The following is a 7,647-nucleotide window of genomic DNA, read 5'->3' as shown; positions in this document are numbered from 1 at the left end:
CTTAGGAACACTGAGGCAAAGAACTCGTTGAGGAGTTCAGCCTTGTCCCCTCTGTCCATCACCAATTGTTTCTGCCCATTTAGCAGGGGTCCTATTCCTCCCTGGGCCTTCCTTTTACTCCCTATAGATCTAAAAACCAATTTCTTGTTGTCCTTTACTTGGGTTGCCATCCTCAGCTCCATGGCAGCTTTGGCCCGTCTAACTGCTTCCCTACAAGCGCGAGCAGAGGAGGTGTATTCATCTTTGGTGATCTCTCCCTGTTTCCACTTTTTATGTGCTCCCCTTAGGCTGCCCTGGATTTCTCTGGTCAGCCAGGGAAGCCTCCTGGCCCCTTTCCCCCTTTTGCCCAATGGGCTCAAGGTGCAGCAAGGGAGGTTAAGGTTCAATATTAGGAGGAACTTTCGCACTAGGAGGGTAATAAAGCACTGGAATGGGTTACCTGGAGTAGTGGAGTCTACTTTCTTGGAGGTTTTTAAGACCTGGCTAGACAAAACTTTGGCTGGAACGATCTAGTTGAGGACGGTCCTGCTTTGAGTAGGGGGTTTGACTAGATGTGACCCTGATGTTGCTTCCAAGCCTCATTTTCTGTGATTCTGTGACTTAATGGGGCAACAGGCTTGTCCATCCTAGAGGTCTGGGGTTTGTTGTGAGACTTACTTGGGATGTGGACCTGGGGCCTCTTGCATCCTAAGGTTGCAGCCTGGAAGGTGAGAAGCAGAGCAGTGGTCAGCTGAGCAGTCAGCAGTGCCCAGCTAGGCCTAGGGCTATGTGGGTTAGAGTGGAGCTGGCAGCTTGGGGAAGGGAGATCTGGAAGACCCTGTGAGGTACAGTGAATGGGGACCTGTCATTCACTGCACCCCAGACAGCTGGGAGGGGCCCTGGGCAGCTGGTTGGTTTAGGGCAGGGCTGGGCAAAATTCAGTCTGCATGCTGCATCTGGCTTGTCGAGGGCATTTATCTGGGTCACGGATAACCCTTTGGTCCAACCTGCCACAGGCGCAGGCACCGCCTGGCCTTGGTACGTCTTGCCACTCTGGGCATGCAGCTGGGCTGGGGCAGGTCTGCAGCTGGACTACCTTTCTAGGTAGCCCAGAGGCAGTGGTGACAGACATGGCTCAGGCTCTGGGAAGTGGCACCAAGAACTGCCTGGCAGCAGTGAGGGGGAGGAGACACATTTGCTCTGCACTAAGTAACAGTTGTTGCCTGGCCTCTGCCACAGCTATGGAGGCTGAGCCAGGATGGGTAAGTCCAGAGCAGGCACAGGGTATGCCAAGTCAGGGCTGTGTGTGTGGGTCCCCGCTGGTACTGCAGGGCTGGGGCCAGTGGCACCAGCTGCCAGAAGGAACCACCCTGTCCTGGGCTGCCTAGAATGGTAGCTCAGCCATGGAGATACCCTAGCCCTGCTGTGTGCCCAGGGTGCAGCAGGATGTGTCATGGGGGGTGGTGTGGAGCAGGTGTGGGACGGGCTAGGGCTGCGTGCAGGTGGAATGGTGGGGAGGTGCTGCAGGGGGTGTGGACTAAGGGCTGTTACAGGGCAGGAGTGGGGGTGGGTGCCGACCAGCTTAGGGGGGAACGAGGAAGGGGTTCCCATGCACACTGCACCATACCCTCAAACCTTCCCTCACAAGCCCAACAACCACACCCTCCTGCACACACAATCACACACCCACAAACACTGCACCCCCCAAACCCTCTCCCACACCCTTCAAAAGCCCCCCACTCCCAAAACACACACCTATGCACCTCTTGGGGGAGCCCCACTCACTGCACCACACCACACCATACCACACACATGCACCAGCACACCGCCCCAGCAATCCCCACTCCACACAGCCCCCACAAACCCCACACCCACACCCCCAACACCCCTCCATGCCTCCCCAATAAATATACAAGACTAGCATTTAATTTTGAATTATGATGCAATCATCTCTATATAGAACACAAGAACACACACAAATCAGGACAATTTACTTTTTAAAATAAAATTTGAATATGTTATTGTGGACGTTTGATTTTTAGTATATAATTTGTTTATTTTTCTGGTTACAGTGGCAGGGCACTGTTGGTGCCTGCCACTTTAAGAGTGGAGCCAAGCAGCCAGCAGGTGCTTAATTGCAGTGGCCATTTTAGATCTCTGGCCGCCTATATAAACAGGGCAGCTCACTGCTGAGAGGCTAGGTAGTAGCATTGTCTGGCTGTAAAGCTCCGTAACATCCTGGCAGTAAGGGAAGGAGTTGTAGGGGATGGTTTGGAGGCTCCTGGTCCTGGGCATGACCTAAAACTGCACCCTGTTAGGAGTGGCTGGGTTGGTGGGGCTCTCAGTGGTGCGGGAGCCTCCAGGAAATGCCAGGCCAGTTATCACCCTGGTGAAAGGTGGGTAGGGACACCTTAACCCCAGACCTCATCTTTGGGTGGGTTACATAACATCAGAGGTAGTGGGGGCCATGCATGGCTGTGGCCACCTGAGCCCTGTAGGGTGCAAGACCCTGAGGAGTGAGAGTGGGGGCCAGGCATGGCTGCAGCCACCTGAGCCCTGTGGGTGTAGGACCCTGAGGAAAGGTAGTTGGGGCCAGGCATAGCTATGGCCTCCTGAGCCCACTGGGGAGAGAAGCCCCATGGCCCCAGGGAGGGGGGCAGTGTGGAGCCCCAGTGAGTGGGTGGCCCCATGTGAGGGGAGTAGGCCAAGGTAGGTCTTCAAATGTCTGAGGCTGTAGTTTGAGCCAGAGGCTAAGTAAGGGGGGCTCAGTCTGAGAGAGAGGGGTGAGTCCTGACTCCGGTAAGTCCCCCACCACTGGGAGGCCGAGTGTGGGTTGAAAGTAAGAGCTATAGTAGAGCACAACAGCCTGCTGTTCCAGGCGGGGAGTGAGAGTCCGTGTGAGACCCTGGAACACCAGTCATGGTTTGAGTTAAGAACACCCCAGAAAGGGGACGGAGATGAGGAGCCCTGGTGGCCCGATATGTCTGAGTGTACAGAGTTGCCCTGGAAGGGGCCAGGGCAAGCTTAGACCCAGTCAGATAATTGGCTGTCCATTACCCCGGTAAGGGTCACAGGAGAAGCCCAAAAGATGGTACGTCTGCCACCCAAGGTATGAGCTAGCTAAAACCTATGACCTAAGGGGCCTGCTCCAAGAGGGAGCAAGGCAGTATAAGTTATCCTGGCATGAAAGCCCCTGTAAGAAGGGGTGAAGTGTGAGAGGCCCTAATGAGAGGAGGGTGGTATGAATGTGTGTGTGTCTGAGGCCTGACAATGAGGGCTAAGCTTGGTCTGGCTATAGGCCGGGAGCATTGAGCCATCTGGATGTCATCTGGGAGGCTTGGGCTGTGGTGGAGGGGAGGAACGGAGCTGCAGATAGCGCCTCCTGGCATCAGGACAAGAATGGGCAGCCTCTCACATTACTTAACAACATAAATAACAGCAAGGCATGGCAGGAGAGACAGGTGGGTGGTGTGCCCAAAGGCAGGTGGGAAAACTAGCACTATGTCTAGTTGGGGAACCCCACTTTGCCACAGTTACAAGATAGCAAACCCCCTTCTTAAAAGGAGTACTTCTGGGGGCAATGGGCAGGACTTCTGGAGGCAAAGGTCAGGGATTAGGGGGTGGGACTTCTGGTCCCAAGTTGGCAATTAGGGGGTAGGGTGCCTGCCAAGGGGTGGGGCCACCCTTGCGATCCTCAAGAACTCACCAAAACTCATTAAGTGGTCCTCCAGATAAAATAATTGCCCACCCCTGGTCTAGGGGTATGATTCCCCACTGATGGTGCAGAGGTCCTAGGTTCAAATCTTAGAGGAACCCATTGTATATTCCCCTCCCAATACAGGATGCACCACCCAGCCCACACACAGGCCCCTGGAGCTTCCTCCTAGAAGCCCCCCAGCTTCTTTATTAAACCCCCAGCTGGGGTTGCATCCCCATGAACAGAGTGAGATAGCCCCATCCCTGGGCTGTCTGCCCAGCTCCACTGCACAGACTACAAATGGAGGGAGGATGGCAGGAGCATCTTCCACCATCAAAGGCTTGGAGACAATGCAGGAACTGCCCCTGGGCCCGGGCCTGATCCCCCAGCCCAGCCTAGCCGGTGCAAGAGATGAGGTACCAACAGTGCTGCCTCTGTCCTCAGCCACCTCCTCACTTGTTGGAGGCTCTGTCAGACTCAGCATGGCCTAGAAAACAAGAATGAGTCTTGACATGTCATCTGGGACCTTGAGTCCATTCACCTGGTACACCCAGAGCCTGTGGGCTTTGACGTGAGCCAGGCAGGGCAAGGGTCACAGGCTGCACACCACTACTGGGACATGGGGAAGTGCAGGTGCCAGGCTAAAGCCTGCTCCTCAGGACATGGGATCTTCAGTTGGGAGATGGGATCAGAGCTGGGGGAGCCAATCTGGGATTGGGAGCATCCCCTGACATACGTTGTCACTTTCAGCTGTGGTCCATGATGGGAGCCTACATTTCCCTTGGTCCTTTGGGCTGAGAGTGCTCCATGCCTCCCCTGCACACCCAGAGTGACTGGAGAGGATGTGCCACTGCCTATGACTTGCTGCATCTCCTGGGTGTCACCACTCTGGCCTTGCCCCATGCTGCCCGGCCTACACAGTCCTACCTTGGAGCCACAGTTGCCCACTGGAACTGGATTGGGCTTCTTCAGAGCCTCATGTTCCACATGGCACAGGTATTCCACCACATCGTCCTTGGGCCCAGTGTGGTGGAGGTGCAGCTCAGACTCCACACTGTAGAACTTCCCATCCAGTGCCTGACTAGGGGTGGGGGTGTGGATCCAGATCCTGTGGGGGTCTGAGCTCTCCAGGGGCCTGGCCTCCTTCTCTCCTGATCCCTTTTGTAGCCAGGAAACTTCCAGGTGCCCGGGGTAGAACCCTGAGATCAGACACCTCAGCGTCCCCATCTGCTGGAGAACCAGGGTCTCTGGCTGGGAGATCTCCCCCAAGACTGGACAGTGTGGATGGCAGGCTGCAACAGGTGGGAGCAGCATGTCAGTGAGTAGTCCCTGCCCTCAACCACCAGACACATGCCCAACCACTGCTTTGGCCAAACTGAGCTCAGCTCCTGGCAGCCTTACTGTGGGCTCCGCTCAACCAGCCACACGGCCTTGGGCACCTCCTGTTGCAGACAGCCTCCGGGAGGTCCTGGTGTGAGGGGTCAGGCACTGCCATGGTCACAGCCCCTATGGGCTCGGCCAGGCGACAGGTAGGTCTGCTCCTCTATGGACCTACCACGACCAGAACCAGAGTGAGGACCTTATCCCAGAATGGCCACTGGGCCTGTACCATCCCTCACCACTTGCCTCTGCTCCTCTCGATGGGGGTCTCCAGGGTGAGGTGTCCCACACGGCAGATATACTCTGCCTCCTGGATCCTGGATGTCCAGCAGGTGAGTCTGGTCTCCTGCTGGAAGCTCTTCCCGTCCTGTGCTAGGATGGCTGTGCCAGGCTCCACCCTGTACTCAGCCGAGTCCCGCAGGATCACAGCAGTGACCTCCCCCTTGCCCCTTCGCAGCCAGGTCACACTCACCTCCCCTGGGAAATGCCTCACGATGCAGCAGCTCAGGGTGACTCCCTTCCCTGTGGCCATGGACTTGGGTTGGGAGATTTCCAACACCTGCGGGGGTCGCAGGAGACCTGGGGAAGGGAACAGCCAGAGGCAGGGACAGGCCCCATCAGGGGAGCCATGGCCTGGCACTGTAGGTGTCTGCCCCTTTAAGAGCTGAGCCAAGCAGCCAGCAGGTGCTTGATTGTGGTGGCCATTTTAGATCTCTGGCCGCCTATATAAACAGAGCAGTTCCTGGCTGGTGAGGCATGGTCCTGGTCCTGGTCTAGGTGTAAAACTGCACCCTGCTGGGAGTGGGTGGTCTGGTGGGACTCTCAGTGGTGTGGGAGCCTCCAGGAAATGCCAGGCCAGTTACCATCCTAGTGAAAGCAGAGTTGGGGTGCCATTACCCCACCCCCCCAACTTTGGGTGGGTCATTTAACATCAGAGGTATTTGGGACCAGGCATGGCTGTAGCCACCTGAACCCATGTGGGGTGTAAGGCCCTGAGGAGATGTGGAGCGCCAGTGAGGGGGGGGCGGGGGCGGGAAGCCAGAGTGCTGGGAGCCCAGTACGTGTGTGGGGGAGGGTATACAGTTGCCCCAGAAGGGGCCAGGGCAAGCTTAGGCACGGTCAGGTAATTGGCTGGCCACTACCCTGGTGAGGGTTATGGGAGAGGCCGAAAAGACAATACATCTGCCACCCAAGGTAGGAGCTAGCTAAAACCTATGGCTTAAGAGGCCCGCTCCAAGAGGGAGCAAGGCAGTACAAGTTGTCGAGGCGTGAAAGAGACCCTGTGAGAGCGGGTGGAGTGTGAGAGGACCTAGTGAGAGGAGGGCAGTATGAGTGTGTGTACGTCTGAGGCCTGACAACGAGGCCTAAGCTTGGTCCGGCTGTAGGCTGGGAGCATTGTCATCTGGATGCCATCTGCGAGGCTTGGGCTGCGGTGTAGGGTAGGAACAGAGCTGCTGATGGCACCCCCTGGCATTGGGGCAAGAATGGGCAGCCTCCCACCTTAATTAACACCTCAATTAAGTAAGAGCAAGGCATGGCAGACAAGACAGGTGGGCGACGTGCCCAGAGACAGGTGGGGAAACTAGCACTGTGGCTGGTCAGGGACCCGGACTCTGCCACAGCACCGAACTTCAGTGCTTTGGCACTGCCAGCAGTCTCTGCTTTGGCCCAGGCACTGCTGGTGCAGCCTCAGGAGCAGGGAAAGCCCATGCAGGGACAACTCATGGGCAGTGACATTCATCCAAGTCCCCTGTACTATACCACACTGGGGGGAAAAAGCCCCATCCCCAGAGCTGATGCTGCCTGCAGGGCCTCCCCATGCCTGCAGCTGTGACCTGTGACCAGGGACTGACCATCCAGACATTGCCACAGATCTCTGGATTCTGGGCCCAAAATATTGGTTTTATGGCAACTGGTCATTGGGGTCTTCTGGAGAAGAGAAGCAAAATGTTTGGTCTCTCGCATGCCTGTTCCTTGTGCCCATGGGCAGAGAAATATTGCAGGGGAAAGTTTCTGGGAAGAAATCCCAGGCTCTCCAGAATGCTTTCTGAGAGGGAAAGACATTGTCACCAGGCTGTGAGATTCCAGCTGTCCCACATGAGCTGGTCTGTAGCCACCCACACTAGCAAGTCCCCTCCCCATCCCACTTTAGTTTGATCAGCCCAGAAACCTCCACGTCTCCCTTGTTATCTCCCCTGCACATTGCTCCAGGTGCATTTCAGAGCCTGATGGGTGTTGTGTTGGCAGACTTACAGGGGACCATCTGCCTGTTGGAGCAGAAGTTACTACATCTCAGAAGGGGAGTGGACCAGGGAGGTATATGGATTGCACCATGGCTCACCTGTCTGATGAAACAGGAAAAAAAGCTTTATTAGTGATGCACATGTGACCCTCCCTCAGCACCTGGGCCGGGCGCTATACCAGATTCAAGACCCTCAGGGTATCAATAGTTTTGGGCTCTCCCTCAGGCAGCTCGGCTGGCTGAGGTGTCCCACCAAAAAGGTGTGTCCCTCACTCTCACCTCCCCGAGACTCCACTCCAGCCTAAGCAACAGAGAGAGTTCTTTATTTTAGCTATAACTATTTACAGGA

The 7,647-nt window shown here is 56.1% G+C and overlaps 1 pseudogene; it reads right to left on the bottom strand.

Moving 5' to 3' along the window:
- Positions 1–4,128: 4,128 nt before the first annotated feature.
- Positions 4,129–7,319, bottom strand: LOC112548520 (annotated as a pseudogene).
- Positions 7,320–7,647: the final 328 nt, after the last annotated feature.

Source organism: Alligator sinensis, unplaced genomic scaffold (genome assembly GCF_000455745.1).
Source record: "Alligator sinensis unplaced genomic scaffold, ASM45574v1 scaffold1186_1, whole genome shotgun sequence".
NCBI lineage: Eukaryota > Metazoa > Chordata > Crocodylia > Alligatoridae > Alligator > Alligator sinensis.
Note: the sequence above shows the minus strand (reverse complement) of the source record. Positions and strands in the feature narration are given on the sequence as shown.